This window comes from Macrotis lagotis, chromosome 2, assembly GCF_037893015.1.
Source record: "Macrotis lagotis isolate mMagLag1 chromosome 2, bilby.v1.9.chrom.fasta, whole genome shotgun sequence".
Lineage (NCBI taxonomy): Eukaryota > Metazoa > Chordata > Mammalia > Peramelemorphia > Peramelidae > Macrotis > Macrotis lagotis.
Window position 1 is genome coordinate 76,056,345 of NC_133659.1, and position 24,814 is coordinate 76,081,158.

The 24,814-nt window shown below is 37.3% G+C and overlaps 1 protein-coding gene across 1 annotated transcript in view; it reads left to right on the forward strand.

Annotated features, from left to right (window-relative positions):
• CACNA1E (calcium voltage-gated channel subunit alpha1 E) overlaps window positions 1–24,814 on the forward strand; it is a 596,540-nt gene that overhangs the window by 65,480 nt on the left and 506,246 nt on the right. The window lies entirely within an intron of this gene.

Consider the following 24,814-nt stretch of genomic DNA (forward strand, 5'->3'; position numbering starts at 1 on the left):
AGAAAGACTAGACCATGAAAACCAAGAGTTTTTCAGACTACAACAGAATCTAATGCATATTCCATTTGATAGCCTGTCAGATCGCCTTCAAAGTCTTCTTTTATCTATGCTAAACAGCCCCAATTTCTTTCCATGAAGCCTTTATTGATCCTTTCACCTGCCAGGTCTTCACTCTGTCAAATTTCCTTGTATTTACTTTGTATAGGCTGGTTTTTCTGATAGAAAATAAGCTCCTTGAGGGCAGGGACAATTTCATTTTTGCAATGTCAGAACCTAACACAGATCCTGCTACAAAGGAAGTACTCAGTGAATGTTTGTTTGATTGATGTCCTTTGTCATTCTTGTCTCCCTCCATCATGAGTTGAACCAAATAGCATAAAAGGTCCCTCTGGAATGTGGAAAACACTGTTCACTATCCATAACCATTACATTTCATTTTCAAAAGAAAAGAACAGCTTTCTTTTCAGTCAGGCCAAGGAAACAGACTGATTTTCTTAGAATATATTTTGCTTTGCAGGAAAACAATCTTGTTTTTTGGATTCCAATTCAACAATACCTATGCTAACTTGCTGGATGAGACACTTTTTTTTGAAAGTCAACATATCATAGATATTTTGGAATAACCAGAAAGCAGATATTTATAACCAAATGACAACTGAAAGCTATTTCCATAGAAAACCTCTTCTAGACTTTTATCACTCAAAAGATAACAGAAAAGGTATGAAATACATCTGAATTAGAAACAATGAAAGTATCTGAAAATCAAAATTAGACTGCAGTGAGAAAGTCAGTTTGTATGAGACAGAAACAAGTTCAGTTGCATAACAGACACCATTTAGATTTTCCCAATGTTTTTCTCAGAAAGCTTCATTTCTTTTTTCCAGTTAATAATATTTTATTTTTTCCAGTTATATGTAAAATAGTTTTCAACATTCATTTTTGTAAGATTTTGAATTCCAAATTTTTCTTCCTCTCTGCCTTCCCTCCGCAAGACAACAAAGATAACAAACAATCTGATATAGATTATACATGTATAATCATGTTAAACATATTTCCATATTTGAAAGAAGAATCAAAACAAAAGAAAAAACCATGAGAAATAAAAAAACAAAAAATAAATTTTAGAAAGTGAAAATAGTATGCTTTGGTTTGTATCTAGATTCCACAGTTTTTCCTCTGAATATGGATGGCATTTTCCATCACAAGTATTTTAGAATTGCCTTCTATCACTATATTGCTGAGAAGAGCCAAGTCTATCATAGGAGTTCATCTTGCAATGTTGTTGTTACAGTGAATAATGTTCTCCTGGTTCTGCTTACTTAACTAGCATTAGATCATGTAAGTCTTTTCAGGTTAGAAAACTCTATTTCAAAATATGTGTCTATCGGTTTTCCTCTTTGTGGAATGTCTATGGGTACTCAGGAAATGTGGAGAGGGCAGCATCAGCAGAGTATGACTCCAAACCAGAACCAAAGTTTGAGCTTCTTGGGATATAATAGAAGCCTTTGACAGGAGTTGTACTGGAAGACAGTGTTTGGAATCCAAATGGCCCTTGAACCATAGTTAGGATAAACTGCATAAATAAGAACAAAATGTTATTTGCTTTTTATTCATGGTAGAATTTCTTTGCAGCAATATAGGAAGAGGAAAAAGAAAGAAATGAGACTTTTTTTTACCTAGGGATTACTCCATTTTAAATGAACCTGTCTATTGGAGCTGAAGGTACTCTGTGCCTTAGGTCTACACACACTCCTTTGTGTTCTTAATTGACTGAAACTAGTTCAAGTTAGGACATTCTTGACTTAAATATACCTAGGAAAGTGCCATTCAGTAGGTGGATGTCAACATTTCAATATGAGTTATCACCAAGTTATTCCTTGCTTGGAAATTTCCACTTCTTCAAATCCTGGGCAAAGTACAGTGTGAGGGTTGAAGAAAAAAGAAATTAAGTAATTTGCCAGCAAGGATAGGAATTGAAACTGGACCCATAAATTTCATCAATGTAGGGAAATTTTAGGCAAAGAATCTCCCTTTACTATTTATTAGTTACCTCCCTTTACTATTTACTAATTTATAGTTTTGGAGCTCTTTGTGGTACCAGTTGGTTCAGTGCCAAGTTCATATAGTCAGAATATTCCAGAGTTGTGTGACCTTGGTCAAATTACTTTATCTTTTTGGGCTTCAGTTACCTCACCTATAAAATATAGGATTGGATTAGATGATCCCTAAGGACCCTTTATTCTGATCTCTAAGGACCCTTTATTCTCTAAGGACCCTATATTCTGATTCTATGATCCTTCACTATGAGTAGGCTCACTGTGTTGTAGACTGGATCCTAAAGTTTGGAGCCATAGACTCTTGTTTTGTTTGTGTTTGTTTTTTGTTTTTTGTTTTTAGGTTTTTGCAAGGCAAATGGGGTTAAGTGTCTTGCCTAAGGCCACACAGCTAGGTAATCATTAAGTGTCTGAGGAGGGATTTGAACTCAGGTACTCCTAACCACAGGGTGGGTGTGCCACCTAGCTGCCCAACCATAGACTCTTAAAGTTAGAAGACCTTTAACTGAAGAAACCTTGGGTGTCATTTAATCCAGTCTTGAAGGTTGAATTTCTCTTTTCAGCAAGTTCATCTTGCCTTTACTTGAATATCATCAGGACTGGGGAGTTCACTACCTCACAAAGCAACTCATTTCAATTTGGATCAGCTCTCTTGGTTAGGTAGCTTGTACAGAGTCTAAAATGGTCTTCCTGGAATGTCTACATATTGGTCTTTTTTGGCTTGTTTATTTTTGTGCAAGGCAATGGGATTAAGTGACTTGCTCAAGGTCACATAGTTGGGTAATTATTAAGTGTCTGAGGCCAAATTTGAATTTAGATCCTTCTGACTCCAGAGCCGGTGCTCCATTCACTTTGCCACCTAGCTGCCCCTATGTTTTGGTCTTATTCCTTTGGAGCCACAAAGAATAAGTCTACTCTTGTTTCCATATGGCAGTTCTATTATTCAATTATTGTATTAGGCATAAGGGAAGGAACAGAAATGCAATTCCATTGAACAAACTAATCAGACATCTCCTATGTACAGAAAACTGATTGGCATTGGAACGGATCCAAAGATTCAGTTCAATTAAACATTTATTAAACTGTTATTATGTGCGGCTCTCCCTGTCCTCATAGAGCTTACAATCTAGTCAACTAGCCTGGTATTCATTTACAGTGACAGGAAAAACCTGACAGATGCTCCCAGCATCCATACAGCAGTAGATCAATAAGCAATTATTGATGATCCACTATTTTTCAGACACTGTGCTAACCACTGGAAATACAAAGAAAGGCAAAAGGTTATTTCTGCCCTTGAGGAGTTCACATTCTAATGAACTGTCTGCATTTCGAGGAATGGACTTTCTTTTCCACATTCATTTTCTGGTAGTCTTACTAAGAGACCAACAAGAGACCACTTCCTTCAACTGTTTCTGACCCCTTTTCCTTGGCCCCAAAGACTTTTCTTGTAGTGGGTGAGATAGTGTATTGAGTTTCTCTATGAGTGCAGAGAGGATAGGAAATTAATTTGTATTTGGTCCCTGTGCCATAATGCTGAATGTAAAACAACTCCTTTCTTCATGTTCTCTATGGTCTATTGCCTTTCAGTTTCTATTTCCAGGGGTTGATGGCTGATTCTATATTTGGTCAGGATGTTCTACTTGTGTTTTGCACATCAGATTCAAGAAAAATGAATTAATTATATTAGTTCAAGGTCTCAGAAACTGGGAGCAGAGCTCCTGGGCCCCAACTACTTCAGTACCCCCTGAGGCTGCCTGGGATAACTTGGCTGTTTGAGGGATCAGGGCTTTCTGCTATTTGCATTAGAAGGGACTTGACTTTCCCCAGGAAGCTAACAGAGACCTTGACTTCCAAACATACTTCAGCTGGTTACATTCATTAATGGATGGCTTGAACAAACATTTGAATGCACACTAAATGCAAGACCTTATGAGAGGAAAAACAAATTTTAAGATTTGGTATCTGTTCCCTATAGCTGAGCAGTGATCTTCATCTTTGGAGAGAAATTTTAAGGAAAAGGTCACCAGTTCAATTGAACATTTGAGTTGTATGACACCTATGAATTTATGAAGAAGGAAAAAAAAGAGTCCATCACAGGATCCTGCTCATAGCAGATGCCAAATAAATACTTATTAATATAATAATAATAATAATTTATTTAGCAGCTTTAATGTTGGTGAATTACATGCTTATTTCATTTGAGCTTCATCGCAATGTTTCAAACTACACACACACACACACACACACATATTGTTTTTATACATATGGGAACTAAAAATGAAACCTTAAGAGATATATTTGTCTATATAACTATCATACCTCCTTACCATCAGGATAATGGGAACTGTTTGAGAGTTAAGTATTGAGTGTGTATGTGTATGTTTTCCCTCTGAATACTTCCCCTGTTCACCCTCACTCTTACGTAGTACAATTCTTTGCTCATAGTAGAGCATTAATTGTCTACTGATGTGAATTTAAAGATCATTTCTGTTTGGAGTGAGTTTTGAAGTTGTTGAGGAGGGGGTCATGTTTGAGTTGAACCTTAAAGATGAATAGGATTTCAGTTTCATGAAAGTTTCTGTCATATACTTCTGTTAAAGTCAACATCAATTACTCCTGGGGGATGAGGTGGGGAGAAGTGTGTGCATGGGTCCATGTTCATTCTTTCTGCTCCCTTATCCCCTCCCCCAACTCTTCTATGTTGTTTTTCAAAAGGGAGACAGAAAAGAAGGGATGGGGGAAGAGAGAGAGAGAGAGAGAGAGAGAGAGAGAGAGAGAGAGAGAGAGAGAGAGAGAGAGAGAGAGGAGAGACATACAGTCAGCAACAGAGACAGAGACAGAGTCAAATAACAGACACACAGAAATAGAGACAAAAATGTACACAGAGACACAGAGAGAATAACTGATGTATTTGCTCATTTTTATAGAGTAAGCATGCCCTTCATGATGAATCCATCCTCCTGAGTCTCAGTACTCTAGTCATCTTGAAATCTTTGTGTCCTATTGCCAAGGCAACAATGACTATACCTACATTGGGAGATGTCTCTAAGATAGAGTCAAATAAAGTTTCACATGCTGCAATCTTATCAAATTGATTGGAGGAACTTATCAAGTGGATCACTAGAATTCTATTGCTAGACCCCTCTTTTGCTAATTTTCTTAAGTAAGTAGGAGTCAGGTCATTTGTTAAGAACTAAAGTGAGTGAAAAAGGAGTTTGGGAGTAAAGATGGGAGAATAGATTTGTGAGGATTGTGTTAGGGACTCATCAAGAGATGAATGATGGGACAATTCTGTCCAGCATCATCAACTGTCCAGATGAAACTGGAGATCCTAAATTTGAATGGAATTGGACAAAACAAAAAAAAATATACGAAGAATAGGGGCATCTTGATATAACAGATAAGGAGAGTGACCACAGAGTAGGAAGACATGGGTAGTCAAGTCTTGATTGACATATCCTGACTTGTGTAAACCTGGGCAAGATGCTTAACCCTCTATGTCAAAGGTATCAAAGCCACTTGCAAAACTGCCAATGCATACCAAACTCAATTAAAATGTAATTGGGAAATATTTATCAAAGTAAATACAAAATACAATAAACATAGGTAATGTGGTTGTTTCCTAAGTCAGTAATAATCTATTCCAAGTCAGCAAAAATCCTATGTATAACTTAGAAACTTTTTTTTTGAGTTAGACATCACTGCTCTAATCAGGTCTCTAAGACTATTAGTTGATGCTAACCTATTTTGGTAAAGCCTAAGACTCTTCTCACTTGGGAGATCTCTATACCAATGAAACCACAGGTCTAGACCCTAAATGAAGAATAGTTAGGATTCATTCATGTTGTGAAATAGCTGTGTCCTAATTAAGCCAATTGTTAGATTTATTTAAACATGCTTTCCCTTTGTCATCCATTATTATAGAGTTCTGTTCTCACAGGGAATATTGGGGGGGGATCACTTTAATGAGGAAAAGGTGGAATTCTGGGTGTATTGGTAGAACATTCTCAGCACCTACTAACACTTTTTTAACTTTGCAACACCCATTACCTCTTCCTTCACTCCTCTTTGGTGAGAATATGGAAACCTACCACCTTTCTGATGATTTGTATCTCTATATTTAGAACTTCAAGAATTTTGATTCCTCTTCCTTCTCCTTTTTCTAACTCATCTCTTCTCCCTCCTCTTTTTTCTTCTCCCTTTCCTCTTCCATTCCTTTTCTCTCTCCCTTACCCTCTTCCTCCCTCATTCTCTGCTCTTCTTTTTCCTTTTTTCTCTTTTCTCCTCCCTCTCCCTATCCCATGTCCTTGTCCTCCACCTTCCCTTCATCTCTCTTTCTTGCCATCTCCCTTGCTTTCTCCATGTCCCAGTTCCTTCCCTTCCCCTTTCTTTCTGCCTTTCCTCTCTCTCCTTTACAGAAGGATTTGGACTATAAGATCTCTAAAATCTTTCCATTAGAATCCAAGATTCTATAATTTTGCAAGGTCTCCAGAGATTTTGTTAGTTATTTAATAACTTTGGTCATAGTTGTGGTTGAGGGGAAAGCAGAATAAAGAAATTATTTCTGCCTTGGGCTCAAGAATACCTAGATCTAGCTCTGGTCTGCTTGGAATTCCTTTTGAGCCCCTGAGAATTTGTCCCTTTCCTTCTCTATCTCCAAGTCATTTTAATTCTCTCTAAATGCATGAGGAAGGAGGATATGACCTTGACAGCTCCCTCTCAGACCTATCTATGGTAACTACAAATAATTATGTGTCTTATTAGCAGTGCTCTCTATCTTCCTTTCTGGCATTTTAGATACCTTCCTGCAGTCTATATTACTGTACAATTTCATCAGTTTCTATAGGAAGGTAGTACCAGAGAAGAATTAAAAGGTGTTCCTTGATTTCCTGGAATAAGATGAATACAGTGAAATAAAGCACATAGATTAATACATAGATTTGTATATGGAATATATAGATCTAGCAGTTTTGAAACAGGCAGTCTTACCAAAGGGAAAGAGAATCTCCAGGACAGTTGTCCCAAATGATAATTGTAAGTTTTTAGAAAAGTTAATTCCCTTGAGGACTCAGCTCTGAGAAGCCTGAGGAGATGAATTTGCATCAACTAGCTATTCCAGGAAGTGGGAAATTGGAAAGAAAAGGTAAATATTATAAGCAGAATGCTAATTTGCCAAAGGCAAGGCCATTCTAGCAGAGGCTTCAGGGAGAGTGAGGCATGTGGAGAAAAATGCTAGCAGAGCCTAGAAACTGGGTCTGTGGACAAGTATTTTATGTATTGGTTTTTTTTTTTTTGTTGCATTTACTCTGGAGTGAATGTTACAAGAGTCCACAGAAGTAATGTAGTCCAATCTGTTCCTAAACAAGAATCTTTTTTATAACATATCTGATTTTATAGAAGGGTCCTCAACTTCAGTTTGAAAGCCTCCTTTGAGAGAAGGATTCTTCCTCATGTGGTCCATTCCATTTCTGGATAATTCAAATAGTTAGGAAATTTTCCTTAGATTAATCCTGAATCTGATATACTGCAAGCTCTGTCTTCAGAGGCTAAGTAAAGCTCAGCAAATCCTTCTTCCACTAGTTAGCTTCAAATACTTAAAAAAATTATTTTATTTTTAATTTATGGAATAAAACAAGCATTTCCATAAAATAGTATAATTGAAAACAGATGATTATACATGAAACTGTAAATCTGTTATGTACAATGTGCTATTCCTTTTGAATATATAATAAAGTTACCATGCAAATTACTTTTTCCCTTTTTTCATCCTCTCTCTTCATTATGTCTCCATAAACCTTCCCTTGTCAAAACTGAACATTTTCCATGTACTTCATCTGATCCTCACATACCATAATCTCCATTCTAATCACCATCCTCATTACTATCCTCTAGGAATATTCTTATTTGTCAGTGTCTTTCCTAAAATGTGGATTCTGGAAATGAATGCAATTCCCCAAATATGGTCTGATCAGGTCAGAGTATAACAGAACCATCAGCAACTTTGATCTGGACACTATACAATTTAGTAAAATGTCAGTCTGTTTCCAGGATTAAAAGTGATTCACAGAAAATTAGATTTCCTGGTTAGTGATTAAAATAATTTTCTTTTTCTGTCCAGGATCAAGAATATTCTTGACATCAGAGATTCCTCATGAGGACTCCCTTTATCAGTGCACTATTTTGCAACTTAAAATCTTAGAGAGTTTTTCTGAGTTTTTAAGAGGTTAAATAATTTTCTTATGGACACCCAGTCAGTATATGTAAGATCTAGGATTTGAACTCAGATCTTTCTAACTCTGAGCCTAGCCCCTCTATTAACTACAATACATTGTCTCTTGCCAAGAGCAAGAGGCCTTTTATTTTTAAGTAAGACTCTAAAATGGAAGGTCATGATGCAAAATTGAAGTCATCCAAAGCATGGGACACAAGGAGTTAGAAACAAAAAAGAAAGGATAATAGGGCAATCCATCAACCCCTTCAAAATAGAACAGGGACTGACACAATTTATCCCTCAACCATCTCATTTTGAGGCTAGAACTAATGCATCCAAATTAATATTGGAAAGGTTAGGGGAAAGAACACATTCAAGGGATTTCACTAGTGATCTTGGAGTATGATGGTTTTTAGATATAGTAGAAAGAGGAAGGAAAACTATTCCAAAACTGCTGGTAGTATAGGAAATTCCAAAGTCAGGGCATCTTTGGAGAGGTTCATACTGGCTCCTGGTTCAAGGAAACTGATATTGGAGCTGCTTAAATGTTTTTTTTTTAAATAGAAAATAAAGGAATTTTTGGTCAGGTGGGTCAGCTTGGTTTCCCACTCATGAAGCTATAAGCAGAAAGAACCAGATCAGTTCAGAAATGGGAAATTTTTAGTTTGGAATGTTCCAAATACTATAATGTGTCTAGCTAATAAGGAAGATTAGGAAAACCAGAGATGTATGTGGGGAATTCCATGTCTACAGGAGGGAGCATGGCTAAAGTTAAAGAAAAGATGCCTAGGGGACAAAGAAGAATTAAGCCAGAAAGAAACAGGAATTGCTCTGGACTACAGTAGATTGTTGTAAATTTGCTTTTGGCTGTCATATCATATTTTTGAGTTACATAAAGTGAATGGTTCAATAAAATGTCCTGAGATTGGACTACTTCTTTCCCATCCAGCACTTAGACATTTGATTTTTGAGCCCAAGTATAAAACTTTCCATTTATTCCTGTTGAATTTCATTTTAGGAACAAAGATTTAGAAATCATCAAGTAAAACTCTTTCATTTTACAAATAGAGAAATTAAGGTCTAGGAAGATTTACTTGCACAAGATTATGAAAATAGTATGTAATGAAATTGGAACTGGATCTAACCTTGTGTTCAAGGTAGAAATTATTATTGGATCCTAGTCCTCCTACATTTACATCAGTTATAAGTTTGATTTAACATGCCTTCAATTTATGTCATACCCAAAATGCTAAATAACGTAAGACAAATTCATGAGGCATCCCCTATAGATTTCTCTCTATGAGCCATTTTTTTTGGTCCAATCATTTCATCCCATTTAAAAATCTATTGAGCTCAACTATCATCTAATCAATCTCTATCTTGTCCACAAGGCTATCATGGGAGACTTTGTCAGCTATGATAGGGACTGTGAGACTTGCCTCACAGAAGGACAGTTAACTTCTGGGTTTTGTGCATTGAAACTGTTTCTGCAATCCTCTTTAGTAGAATCATTTGAAACAGGATTACACCACTGAAATTGTGATTCCTCTTAGTTGTCCCCTACTACAAACACTTGACCTGGAGACTAGAAGTGACTGCATTTGAGAGATACAACAGAAGGATTGGGGGGGGGGTAGTAAAAACCAGTTAAGCTCAATTTCCTTCTCTAAAAGGTGAGACTAAAAGAACTAGAACATATGTAGTTCAAGTAGATAGCCTTACATCAGGGCAGCTAGGTGGTACAGTGGATAGCACACTGGTCTTGGATTCAGGAGATAGGAGTTTGAATCCAACCTCAGACACTTGCCACTTACTAACTGAGTGACCCTGGGCACTGACCCTGCCTTCTACTTAACTCTGCTTACCTTGCATCCAGGACCATCTCCAGTTGCCCTGATTCATGTCTGGTCACTGGAACACCCCCTTGCTCAAATCCAATTCACGTTTGTCAGGCATCACCTCCCTGATGTTGCAGTCTCCTTTGGAAAGGAAGGAGAAATATTAGCTAGGATTACATTTTTACATTGGTTTCATGCAAGGAAAAGCACTTACTCTCTTACTAGGTCTCCAATCTGTCTATTTATAAGTACTGCATTCTATCTTTTCCAGGTGACATGAGAAATTTGTAAATTATTTGAGCTTCTCAAGAGCAAGTACAAAGTGTAAAAAATTATTTAATATAGTGTTGGAAAGCAAGCTGTGAGTTAACTCAATTTTTCCACTGGACTGTGAAAAAGACAGTGTCTTATGAAATCATGTTTCAACTCAGGGATGCTAATTGCAATGAAAAGCTTTATTCCTTCTTCTGCCCATTCTCCTCCCCTGAAATATTTGAAGAGTATGACAAACCTTTCTTTGTGAATCACTGGGAATGGGGTGAATTGGGGGCAAGGGAGGAAAATCAAGATGGTTTTGAAAACCTCTATTTTGTTTGACTATATTTCCTCCAAGGGAGATGATCATGCACTAGAAATAGATTCAACTTTTCATAATTCAAATTCTTTTGCTTCCCATTTACACAATTTTCAAATAAGACCCCTAAATATGGCTCCCAGGGAGCAAACCTTCAAGCTATCTTTGAATCTTCTCCTTCCAAGCTCTCTTATCCTGTCACCAAAGTATGTCATTTCTTCCTTCAAAAGATCTCTTGACATTGTCCTTTTCTTTCAACCAACTTTTCAGTCACCCAGGACCTCAATCTGGCATCATTTTTAACTCTACCTTCTCATTTTCACCATACCCATGTGACAAATAAGTTGCTTTCTAGTTCCATAACATTCCTGATTCATTCCCATCCCCTTCTTGCTTTATTCATGTAGCTACTATCTCTCTTCATAAAACCTACAGATAAGTTTCTCCCTTCTCCAATTGATTTTTCCAGACAGCCTATAATGTGATTTTCCTAAAGACCAACTCTGACAGATCTGATTGTGTCGCTCCCTACCTCTGGAGTCAAATACAAACTTTTCATCCCCCATTCCTAGCATTCATTTCTTCCTGCTTCTCAAGTCCTAAATAAAATACCATTCTTTGATCAACTGTGAATGACTTAACCTTTTCTCAGCAATTCTGTGTCCCAAGGCAAGATTCTGAAGGTCATTTGATAAAGAATATTATCCATCCCCAAAGATAGAGTTGATAGTGTCTGTATACAGATTGAAGCATTTTTTTCCTTGAGGTTTCTCTTTTTTTTGGAGGGGGGAAAGACTGTGTTTACTTTCACAATGTGACTATTATGGTGATGTTTGCATGGCTACACATTTTTGCTCTATGTCAAATAACTGATTTCTCAATGAAAGAGAGTGGGGTGGAAAGAAGGGAGAGAATTCAATCAAAATGTAAAAAAAAATGAATGTTAAAACTTGGGGAAAAATAAAATAAAATATTTTAAAATTCCATCTTCTGCAAGAAGTTGTTCCTGATCCTAGATCCTTCCCTCTGGTTATGATTTCCTATTTATCTTGTATATAAATTATTTGTACATAGTTATTTGGCTGTAGTCTCCATATTACACTGTGAATTCCCTCAGAGCAGGGATTAATTTTCAGTATAGTGCAGAGTAGGTAATTAATAAATATTTACTGACTGATTGATTTAGTTTGTCATTCAAACCCTTTGAAGCCTGGCTCCAACCTTTATCCAAACTTAGTATACTTTATTCCCCTTCACACACTGTACAATTCACTCCAAATAAGTTCTGCTTTTCACAAGTGACACTCCATCATATGTCTATACTTTTGAAGAGGCTCTCCAAAGGACTGCAATATACTCTTATTTCACCACTGCCTCTTAAAATTCCTAGTTTCCTTTAAGGCTAAATTCAGATGCCATATTCCTGAAGTCTTTTCTAATTCTCCCAGTAGTCTATTCCCTCTCCTTGCCCACTTCCATACATTGTAATATGCATTTATTTTTTGTTTAATAATATTATACATTTATTTCCTTCATATTGACCTTTCTCTTGAGGGCAGGGACTGTTTTGTTTATATCTTTGAATCCCCAAGCTCAGTGCCTGACACATAATAAGAACTCAATAAATGATTACAAAGTGATTGACATACCACTTTGAAATTTAGAATTTTCTTCATAAGCACCTTCTAAGATAGATAATCCAGTGCCTCAGAGAAGACTGATGACTTGTCCATTGTCACAAGACTTCTAAGTGCTAAATCTTGTATTCCAACTTGGACTTTCTGATTCCAATTCTAGCACTTTCCTATAAACTGACAATGGACCAGGAAGCTATATCCCAGGTTCTTGACTCTTTTTGGGGTTAATTTAGTTTCTTTTATTTATCTTGCTTCACAATCTCTACATAACCTGGGAACTTTTGGAGACTACATCTCCTTAAGGAATTGGTAAGGAGAGATTCAAAAGAAGTAAGAATGCTGACTTTCATGGAGGTGTGAGAACTGTGGGAATTACAGACAGGAATGCCTGTAGGAATGCTACTTCTATTTATATTTTCATGTGGATGACCTTACTTCCCAATTACATGATAAATCCCTCAAGATTAGAGACCACAAATAAAACCTAAGTTCCTTCAGGGAAGAAATTTGAACTTGATCTTTGTGTCAGGCTCTTGGTACAATGTTTTACACATTGTTGTTACTGTTTGTCATGCCTGACTCTTCATGAGGTTTTCTTGGCAAAGATATTGGTATGGTATGCTGTTTTCTTCTCTACCTCATTTTATAGATGAGGAAACTGAGGCAAACGGGTTTAAGTGACTTGCCCCAGGGTCTAAAACTGTCTTTGAACTTTTGAAGATGAATCTTCCTGATTCCAAGCCCAGTTCTGTATCCACTGTTCCACCTAGCTGCTCTAAGGAGAGAGGGAGTCTGATGACTGTGCACAATTCTGCCTCACTTGAATCTAATTCACATGCAAGTCAGGACATCACTGTTATAATATTATTGTTCATTTTTCGAGAATGAAGAATGAATTACACACTTAATACATGGCAGGCACTTAATCAATGCTTCTGAAGACATGAGTTTATAGATTTAGAGATGGAAGGAGCCTTATAGGCTTCCTACTCTAGCCCCTCATTTTATAGATGAGGAAGTTGAGGCCCAGAAGGATTAAGTGACTTACTCAAAGCCACACAGGTAGAGGAAAGATTTGAACACAGGTCTTCTGACTCCAAAATCAATGATTATTACCTGGCTCTGAGTAGAAATGAATTGAACTTTCCATTGGTTTTTCTCCTTAATACTTGGCTTGGTTATCACTATTAACACATAATGGGTGTTTAGGAAAGATCCAATGTTTTTAAAGACAATGAGGAAAGATGAGCAAGATCTGTATTATAAACTTCCTATGTACAACTGTGGCAACCCTCAATGTTAAAGCAATCTGAGATCATTTGTGAAAAAGTATAGACTTTAGTAGAAGGGAGGCATTGGTTCCACTGCCCTTTCTCCTGGAGTATTAGTAAATCCTGGTTAGAAAATTTTAAAATGACAAATTTGGGGAAGGGGTTATCTGAAAAGGGTAAATAGAATTATGTTATTTACCATGTCTCATGGAAATGGTTAATGGAACTGGAGATATTGACTTAAGCCTAGAAAACTGAAGACTTCAGAGGAACATGAAAACTATGTTCAAATGATTGAATTCTGGACCAAAAGACTATGCTGCTTGACCTCAGAAAGGAGAACTAGGACCAATGGATAGAAGTTATAGAAAGAAAGATTTCAACTTATCATGAGAAAGAACTTCCTGACAATCAGAGTTATCATAAATGGGACATGGCTGCCTTCAGAGGTAGTGAGATTTCTATCTTTAAAAGGTGTTGGTTGAGAGGATTCATGTAAGAGATTGGATTTTTTATTAGATGGTCTCTAAAGTCCTTTCCAACTCTGAGATTTAAGTATTTGATGGTTCTTAGATTCTATTTGTGTTTGAGTGGGACCAAGAGAGCTTAGGGAAGCCTTAAGAAACAAGGGAAAGGATGTGGGGAAAAGCTGAGTGGCACTTCATAAAGGGATAAGAAGTTTTGGATTAATCAAAAGTAAATGAGATGTCAGGCAAAGAACCCAAAACAGAGCTTATGAAGAGACTGGAGTCATACAAAAAGATGATTTTGATGGAAAAGTCTTGAATAGTTTGGAGACAAGAGAAGCAGAGGCCTCTCATACTTAGTATTCACACACTTAGATACTTTCTTCTACATAAAATCACAGAATTTCAGAGCTGGAAGAGACTTCAATATTCATCTTAGAGAATCTGCATTACAGCATTCCTAATAAATGATCATCCCATCTTGGCTTGTAGGCCTTTAATGAGATCCCAATGCAACCTACTCCACTCTTACATAGAGCTACATAGGTCTTCTCCTAACTTTTATCCACTGCTCCTAGTTCTGCCCTGTAGAACAGAACAAATCAAATCTTTCTTTCACATGATAGCACTTGTAGGACATTTATCATAAGCCTTGAGTCTTTTCTTCCCTAGAAGAAGCATTTCAAGTTCATTTAGCTGATCTTCATGTGGCATGATTTGGGTGTATTTTACCATCCTAGTCACAATCCTTTGGATGCACTGTAGTTTTTCAATTTTTGTTGCGTATGATTCTTTATGTCCTCATTTGAGGTTTTATTTCCAAAATAACTGAAGTTATTTGTCATTTCCTTCTCCAGATTTTTATAGATGAAGAAACTGAGGCAAACAGGGTTAACTGACATGTCCAGGGTAATCAATTAGGAAGTGGCTGAGGATACCTTTGAATTCAGATTGTCCTGATTCCAGGTTTGGCATTATATCTACTGGGCAGCCTAGCTGCTCAGCTTATCAGTGTTCTTTCTAAATTAGGTGAGAGAATATATATTTTCATGATTCCTTATAAATGCACCCTCTTAATCCTCCTCCTACTCTTATTATTCTCTACAAGGGTACACAGAAGTAACTAGACATAGCTGCCATTATCCCTTCTAAGGATGGGATGGGAAGACCCAGAGAGACTTGAGAAATTTGCCCAATGTCACAGAATGAGTCAGCCATAAAATCAGGACTCTGGGTCCTATAGTGGCTTTTATGTCTCCATCCAATTGAATTAGAAAGAAACCTAAATTAAAGTGATTGCCAATGAAAGAATGACAGGCCACATTTTAAGATGAGTATACACCTAAACAGAAAGCAATGGAAAACTGAGGAAAAAATTGTTAAGGAGGTAAATCAATATCCTATATGGAGATTGACCTGGAATGATTAGAATAAAATGAAAAATTTGGGGAATTCCATGAACTTTAGCAGAGGGGATGTGACATGTACTAGGGTATACTGAGCTTGGTTTTTAACTCTGGATTTAAGGTGCTGGTTATGATATTCCACTATTTTCCACCATTTCAGGTCAACTCCATTGTCCAATCCTGCTGCCTCTCTTCTTCCCATACTGTGTTCACTTTTGCCACCAACTCTAAATCATGTCATCTCCACTCTGTCCATCATCCCCACCTCTACCCCACAGCAAACTTGTATTCTGCTCCAGGAAGCACACTGGTCTTTACTAGGTGACTATACCTTGCTAAGAACCAAACCTCCCCCTTACTTCTTTGGTACCATCTCTAAACCATGCTACAATGTGTGACTCCTTCTGCATATACCATTCCATTATTCTGGATAGCCCTTATCCTGACTATCTCTGCATTTAAGTGCTTGTCTGATATCCTCTTTATGTACCTTTCTTACTATTGTTACTGAGGACTAGGATTCAGTCTTTTCTCCCTTTTATTTATTTAAATTCTATCTATTGTTCAAGGACCAATTCAAGACCTATATCTCAAATGAAATTGTTTGTCTACTCTAGTCCAACCACCCCAAGTCTCCTTCTTTCCTGTATGGACTTTTCCATTAAATGAAGCTTCTTCTATTTGAGAAAATGGCTAGTTGTCTCTAGAATAATACTTTCTGACTTTGAAAACAGAAAAACCAAGCCAGACTCTCTCTCTTGAGGCAAAGGCAGAGATCTGGGAAGTAGACATCCTGACGGCTGCCTGTGGTTGCAAAAGGAGGTGTGGGGTTGGATGGACAGAGAGCTGAGTCAAGATAGCCTTCACCACCCCCCAAAGGGGGGGCATGTTGGTAAGCACAGGGAAAATACTTAAATGGAAAGAAGAAACTCCTACACCTTGGCACTTGGATTTTGCTATAGTTCATTGCTAACCACCAGGGTGCTGGGTGCCTGCCAACATCCTCTCCTGCTGAAGTTGTTATTAAGGTCTCAGTTGGACTCCTAAAGTCCTTGTTTCCAGGAAATCCTGGGGAAGCTTAAGGCATCTGCCCTAGCTAGTGTGATCTCCTGCTTTCTCTTCCCCCAGGGAGGAGGCAGGAATTAAAACCAGGAGATGAGTCACAGAGATCCCTTGGGTTCTGAGTGAATTTGGAAAACCAAAGCTGTGAATGAGTATCAAATTACTTAATGCCAAATTGGGATTCCATCTAAATTGTGGGGCTGGCCCTAGAGCTAGCCAGAGGCCCAGGTAGAGTGCAGCAAGACTTGAGGCACAACACAAAGTCGGGGCAACCTGTCTCTCCCCCAAATACCTTTCTCATTGACCTGCCTTGGACCATGAATCTCCACCAATTCAAGTCACTCTGTAGAGTTAAAACCTGTCTCTAAGAAGTTACTGTTAATATGATGTGTTTCCTGGGATTGGTAATATATTAACTAGCACATCAGGGCTGCTCCCTATTACTTCCTCTGTAATGGACTTTTGGGGTAGGGCGTAATGGAGAGGAAACTTGGATTTATCTAAGTAGGATCATAAGACTATAGATTTAGAGGGGAAAATGACTGTAGAGATCATTTAGCTTCACCCCCATCATTTACAGATGAAGAAACTTAAGCCTAGACAGGAAAAGTGGCTTACTCTAAATAAAATTGATGGTAAATAGCATAGCTGAGACCTGAATGCAGTTATTTTGACTCCATATCCAATACTCTTTTCGTTTGCATCCACAAGGTTTTCACTAGTAGTAGTGAGGAATTCTTTGCAACATAGTTCAAATTCCACTTTTCCCTCAGAATATAGGATTTCATATTCAGTCAGACAAATTCTTTTCTCTTCTCATCCCTGTGGCATCCAAAGGTGTCAATCCTTCAATGGCTCTCCCCAAATAGCAGTATCCTGGATGTTCCCTTCTGTGGTTTTTGCTGTCAGGCAGCCTGACATAATGGATAGAGAGGCGGCCTCAGAAGCAGGACATTAAATTGTGCCCTCAACACAGTTAGCATCTGTTAGGCACTATGCTAAATGCTGGATGCAAAAAAAACAATAAAAACCCTTACCCCCCCAAAAAAAAACCCACTCCATCAACAAAATAAACCATTGTCACCACTATCGCTACCACCACCAAACCCAATCCTACTTCTCCAAGAATGGGGAAGATAGTAGGTCGACAACTATATCAAACAAGATAGACATAGTGCTAACTGGAGATTGTCTTGGAAGCCATTAAGATTATGGAAGATGGCCAAAGGTTTCTTGAAGATGATGGGACTTTAGCTAGGATTTGGAGGAAGTCAGGAAGTAAAAACAAAGAGTGAGAGTCCTAGGCATGATGGACAGTCAATGAAAAGACCGTCAGGAGATAGAGTGTCTTGTGCATGGAATAGCCAAAGACCAGTGTCACTAGACGGAACAATATGTGGATGGTAGTATACACATAATTGCTTTATGTAACCCTGGGCAAGTTAATTACCATCTTAGAGCTCTGGGCAAATATCTATATATTTGGAATATAGAATATAGAATATAGAAGATGTGAACTTGAATTAGTAGAGAGTTTCCTTCTCTAGGAGTTCTAGAGATCAGTAAAATCTCAAAGTCCAGTCCCTTTCCACAGTGACATAGTCCTGTGTGTGTATATGTGTGTGTATATATATATATATATATATATATATATATATATATACACACACTCTGTTTGTGTGTGTGAAAGAAAAAGAAAGATGGAGAGAGAGAGTGAGAGAGATTCTCTATTTTATCTGGTATCAGTGCTGTGGTACTTGTAATGCTTATTTTCTTTGCAATATTGGCTAAGTGTTTTAATCTAACAGGTTCTTGTCTCTCAGCTGTCAAATAAGATATTGGGTTGGATGACCTGTGATGTTCCTTCAGGTTCTAAATCTATGATCCTAAGCTCACCTTATGGGTGTTTCAAACCACTCTTCTGTTTCATAATCTTCTGGTGGTTAACTGATAATCTAGTGTGTTTGTCTTTGAGGAACAAAAGCCCCATTCTTTCTATTCATAGTCTTTCCTTCTATTTCATGAAAGAAAATATTTCTGAATAATGAGACCATCGATTACTTAAAATAAAATTGAGACTAGAAAGGTTATTGCAAGTTTAACTCCTTAGATTAACTCCTTAGGAGTTAATCTTGCAAACAACAAGAAAGTGGTGGGGTATAGTGAATTTGGGCAATGGATTTGGCATTAGAAGGCAGTGGTTATCCCTAATTCAGGCTTTGCTACTTCCAATCTCTGGGATCTTGAGGCAATCAGCCAACCTCACTGGGCTTCAATTTCTTCATCTGTAAAATTATGGGTTTGGACTAGGCTCCCCTTTAGATTCTTTTCTACCTTAATTGTATGACTAATTTCTACTACAATTTTGGTTAAAATTATGGTTACCTTTATGAACCTGTGGCCAGTTTACAGTTTGGCTATGATTTAATGGACCAGGTCTCTGAAGGAGACAAAAAAAGATTTAAAAAAATCTCTGTTCTCAAGGAGCTCACAGCCTAATGGGACAGACAACATATAAACAACTATGTAAAAACAATCATACACAGGATAAATTGGGGAAAGGGTGAAGGTACTAACATTAAGGGAGTTTGGAAAGCATTTATTAAAGAAGGTAGGATTTTAGCTGGAACTTGAAGAAGGCCAGGAGGTAGAATGAGGAGCATTTCAGGAGTACTGGACAGTCAGAAAAATGCTTTGATTGTATCAGATACAAAATTTAGTTTGAATAATAGCAAGGAGGCTGTTATTACTAGTTTGTAGAGTTCTTGGGGGCTGGTGGAAGGTATAAAAGATTATAGTGGTAGGAAGAAGTCAGTCTATGAAAGAATGAATAATTGAAAATGAAAATGATATTAAATTAACTCTAAAACATAGAAAGATGCTATCTGTATCCAGCAATAAATAGATAATATGTATAGATAAGTAGATTATAAGAAATATGTTTATAGCAACCCTGTTTGTGGTGGCAAAGAATTGGAAATTAAATGAATGTCCTTTATTCAGGGAATGGCTTAACAAACTGTGGTATATGTATGTCACAGAACACTGTTGTTCTATTAGAAATCAGGAGGGATGGGAATTCAGGCAAGCCTGGAAGGATTTGCATGAACTGATGCTGAGAGAGATGAGCAAAACCAGAAAAACATTGTACACCCTAACAGCAGCATGGAGGTGATGATCAACCTTAATGGACTTGCTCATTCCATCAGTGCAACCATCAGGCACAGTTTTGGGGTATCTGTAATGGAGAATGCCATCTGTATCCAGAGAAAGAGTTGTGGAGTTTGAACAAAGACCAAATACTATTACCTTTAATTAAAAAAACCCATTATCTTATTATGTAATTTTGCTATCTCTTATTCTTTATTTTTCTTCCTTAAGGATATGATTTCTCTCTCATCACTTTCATGGAAACAATGTAAAGACTAAAAGACTACCTTCTGTTTGGGGGGGGAAGCAAGATTAGAGGGGGAAAAATGTAAAATTTGAATAAATAAAATCCTTCTTTTATGAAAAAAGAAACATGTTTAGAATAATTATATCTATCTATCTATCTATTATCTATCTATCTATCTATTTATCTATCTATCTATCTATCTACATACATATGTATAATGGTAGCCATCTCCAGGGTGGATAGGGAGGGGAAAAATGTACATAATAGCTTTATTATATATTTAAAAGGAATAGCAAGTTGTACATAATAGATTTGCTGTTTTCATGTTCAGTCATCTGTTTATTATATTGTGATACTATGTTTACTATGTTATGAAATGCTTGTTTTATTCTATAAGTTAAAAATAAAATATAAAAAGAAGCAATTTAATGTAATATAATTGTAATAAATTTGCCTTTAAAAGAAAAAAAGGAATAAGGAAATGGTCTGGCTAGGTAGGAAGAGGGAAGGATAACCAATAGAATGCCCATGTGCTCATTGAAAACCCCACATCAAGGGAAATTGAGAAAGGACATTGGATGAACCCACTGTGAAAACTTATTGGGAGGACACAAATAAAAACAGTAGAGTATGTGCAGGCCTAGAGAGTTACAATTTAAGGATTAGAAAGAAATATCTGAAGTTATGTGGCATAGTAAATAGCATGATGAACTTGGAGTCAGAAAGATCTGAGATGGAATCCTCCCTCCAGCAATTGTTAGAAATTACCTGGTAGTGGAACTGTGAACTTGAAACATTGAGGCTGAGAAACGTTATATGACTTGACCAATGTCACCCAGCTAGCAAGTGTCAGAATCAGAACTAGTACCTCTTTGTATTTATCACAAAAATGGCATATAGTAGACACTTAATAAATATTTATTGAATGATAACCTAAGGAATCCTAGAGATCAAGATGCTGAGTCTAAAATAAAGTGGAAAAAATTGAGGCCAGAGGAAAGCAGGCTGTATGTGATCAGTGATTGATGAGCTGGTAATGAAAAAGATAGAGGGCAACCCCAAGACTGACATAAGAAAAGAATGATTATAACCTGTCTCTGAGGCTATTAGAGAAAGAGAGAAGGCAACCTCATTAACATGAGGCAGGAAGAAAGATGGGGCTTAGACAGTGAACCAGGGAGCCTGCTGAAAAAAAATCTTTACATCACTAATGGTCTTTGATGTTGACTGTTTTTAAACATCATTTAAAAAAAGCTAATAGTTCCAAATGAAAAATCTAAGATTGGTTCTGCAGGAAGATAAAAATGGAACCTATAATCTGTTAAATAATTAGATAGCAGGGGTACAGAATTATGGAGCTGGAAAAGAACTTAGAAAGCCTTTGCATCTTATACATCAGCTCTCTCCCCTTTGCCTAGATAGTAAGATCTTTGAGTGTGAGGCTTGGTTTTCTTTTTCTACTGGTTTATTCAGCACTGAATCCTTTGCACATAGTAAATACTTAATAATTGACTTTTGGATTGTATCAACTTTAACCCCATTATATTTTAGATGAGAAAAGCCAGAGGAAGGGATTTGATCTCAATCACATAGTGAGTTAATAGCAGAAAGGGGGATTTTTACTCAACTCTTGTTTCTAACTCTCCAGTATTCTTTCTGCTGCATCACAGTCCTTAAGCTAATTAGTGATCCATTTAACTGCATTTGGTATTCCAGAAATATATTGGAAATAGTGTGTCTGTGAGGAGAAATGGAATATTCTATGTGACAGTGCCCAAGTTCTTGGTAGTAAAGGTAGTTTCTAACTGTTATAATATGCTTTTATTTTCTTTTTTCTTCTTTTCCTTCATGTTTTTCTGACAAGTAACATAGCAGTTATCTAGCAAGTGCTACTCTAGTGAGATCTAGCAGGGTTTGGTGATCTTATTTGGTGAACAGTAAGGCAGAATTGAGGTAGGGGATCCCTTAGCTGGCATGGAGGCTTGTGTAAACCCCCTAAGTTTCATACATGTCTAACACCAGGACATCCTCCCAGTGCCAATGGAAGGCCAAGGTTTCAAACCTCTTGCTCTGGGTGTGTTGGGCGAATGTGTGTGTGTGTGTGTGTGGGGGAAGATAACTGCTAAGTCAATGTCACTTCTAAGCCTTGGAGGAGGGATTGGGTGCCTGGAGAACAGGAAAAGCAAAATGCACTAGATTTTAATTCTCATGACCAGCATGAAGCCAACACAGGACTGCATTGTGTGCCATCATTAGTTCCCAATTTCTGATATACCATATGGTTATAATTCACTCATCTAAATCATTCTTCAGAAGGGCTTTTGAATGGGTTGCAGCTGTGGGTGCTGAGGAACAGCTCCTAGAGCATTTTTTTTCCTTATGCTCTTTAGCCATTAGTATCTCCTGATGATTGTTTGGGGTCAATTCTGACCCCACTTGGTCCACCTGCAGAGCACCTGCTCCCTCCCCTCACCCTATAAGTCTCCCCACCAGTCAGGGTCAAATCTCCTCTTTGTCTCTTGTAAGCCCTCCCTTTAGGGTACTCTAGTTGTCCTTCTTAAAGCCCATTGGCTGGGGCAGAAGGTAACCCTGGAGATTCAGGACTCTCTCCTAGGCAACAGTGCCAGAGTAGGCAGCTGACTCCATCTCTACACTGACAGATGCCCCTATAACAGGAACAAACAAATTAGCTTTCCTGACACTAATGTGCTAATACTGCCTTATCAAGCTGGCTCTCTGCTAAGCCAAGCAGTCTCTCCTCCTCCTCCTCTAGGGTGCAGCTCTTCATTATGCTTTTTCCCCCCCAGGAAGCTTTCATAGGACAGTGGGCTCCGACATCTAACTTGCCCATCTGACCCAATACCATACTCAGTTCAAAATCGACTTGGAAGACATGAGTTGGATGAAGCTGCCCCAGGTCCAACAAAGACATTTATGAACAGATCCTGGGGCAGCACTTGTCTGAGGGGAGGGGGTGGCTTAATGATAGTGATTAAGCCTAGATTCTATGTTGGGTGACCAGCTGCTCCTCTCCATTGAGTTACCTGAAAAAAAAAATTGGGTTTAATTAGCTGCAGCTGGACCAGGGTGGGGGAGGAAAACAGAGTTTAGGTAAGAGGGGTCTCTCATTCGTAGTGATTAGAACTAGTGTGAACATCATTGTGAGGTTGGGTCTTCAGAGAGAGGGATATGGAAAGGCTAAGTATAAAAGGAACACAATAATTATTCAATTTGTTACAAATATAAAAAAATGGAGTAATATAGAAAAAGAGACATCTTGATATTTCCATGTGTGGAATAATAATAGTAATTAGCATTTACATAGCTCATAAAAATTTGCAAAGCACTTTTTGTGTTATTTCATTTGATCCTCCCCATAACCCTGAAAAAGTAGATTGTTACTATTATCTCCATTTTATAGATAAGGACACTTAACTCTGGGCTTCAAGTGACTTGCCCAGGTTCACACAGTTAGTTAAGTATCTGAGATCATATTTGAATTCAAGGACATGAGGCTTCTAGGCTGTCTGCTCTAACCAATGCACCAAGATTGCCCTTATGAGCAGTGTGGCCCCAGGCAAGTCATTTAATCTCTTCCACCTGCAATTTCCTCATCTATAAAATGATGGGATAAGTTTCCAAGGACCCTAACAGTTCTGAATAAATTATTCTATAAACCCTAAAAGGTTTAATTCTCTCCCTTATTTTGTGTGTTGATTAGAGTATCCTTTTCTGTTAGTATGTCAGGACTGATAAGAGTGAATTAATACCCTGCTTTTTAAGAATTAGAATCCATCGATCTCTGTTCTTTAGAATGTCTGGTAAATTGGCTTTATATTCCACCTTTTTCTGAGGATGATTGAGCAGTGTGGTCTAGACCTACTAGAATTTTCTTTTTCATAAGCAATTTTTCCATTTTCAGAAAGGATCTTCTAGGATCTTCTCTGCAGCCTTGTGTCTGCCTCTATCTTTTACTTGTAAGTAAAGACTCAGTTTGGGAACTTTAGTCACTTAAGTCACTTAATCTTTCTGAACCTTAGTTTCCTCAGCTTTAAAATAGGGATAATGGAGGAGAGCATGAGGCTGATGACTTTGAGCATCTCTGCCTAACAAATCCAGTTCACAGTAAGTAAATTCAGTTCGCTCTCATGAACTCATTGGTCTTCTTCAAGAATAAAGGATGAACAATAACAACAGGAAGTATTTCTCCAGGATTGTGGTGAGACTAAAATGAGATGTATGTGAAGCACTTTGCAAACTTTACAGTTACATCTTTTCTCAATTCATTTTAAAGGGATTTAAGAAATAAATGGTCAGAAGACACATCCATAGTATTCTTTCATATAGAATATTCGATAGAGCATTGAACAAATAGATAAAATTATTGGAATGTAAGCTTATCTTTGGGGGTTTGCTAAATATACTTAGTAGCAGATGAGATAACAGAGATATCACTATGTAACTTGCTCTATTATTACATGGTTTTCAATTTACACTATATTTTCATATTTTGAAAGCTTTTCATGTCCTATAATTTAGATATTATGAGGAGTCAATATGGCAATATCTTGTTTATTTGTGTCAGTTGCATATTGTCTCCTTTCTTAGATTATGAGCTCTTTCAGGACAGAATTTGACTATATTTGACTTTCTTTGTATGGTGAGCACTTATCACAGTACCTGGGATGCTTAATAGATGCTTGTCAATTTAGTTTGGCAATGCTTATTGAAAATATTATTCTTCAGTTGTAAGGTAGTAGCATTATATCTGACCTTTTGTGGGCCAGAGTTCTGTCTGTAGTGATATGAGGTTTATAATGAGGTTTCATTCTCATTTTATTTGTTTATTTCTCAAGGCTATTTGGGGGGTTGTATTTGTAATAGAAGGATTTGTCAG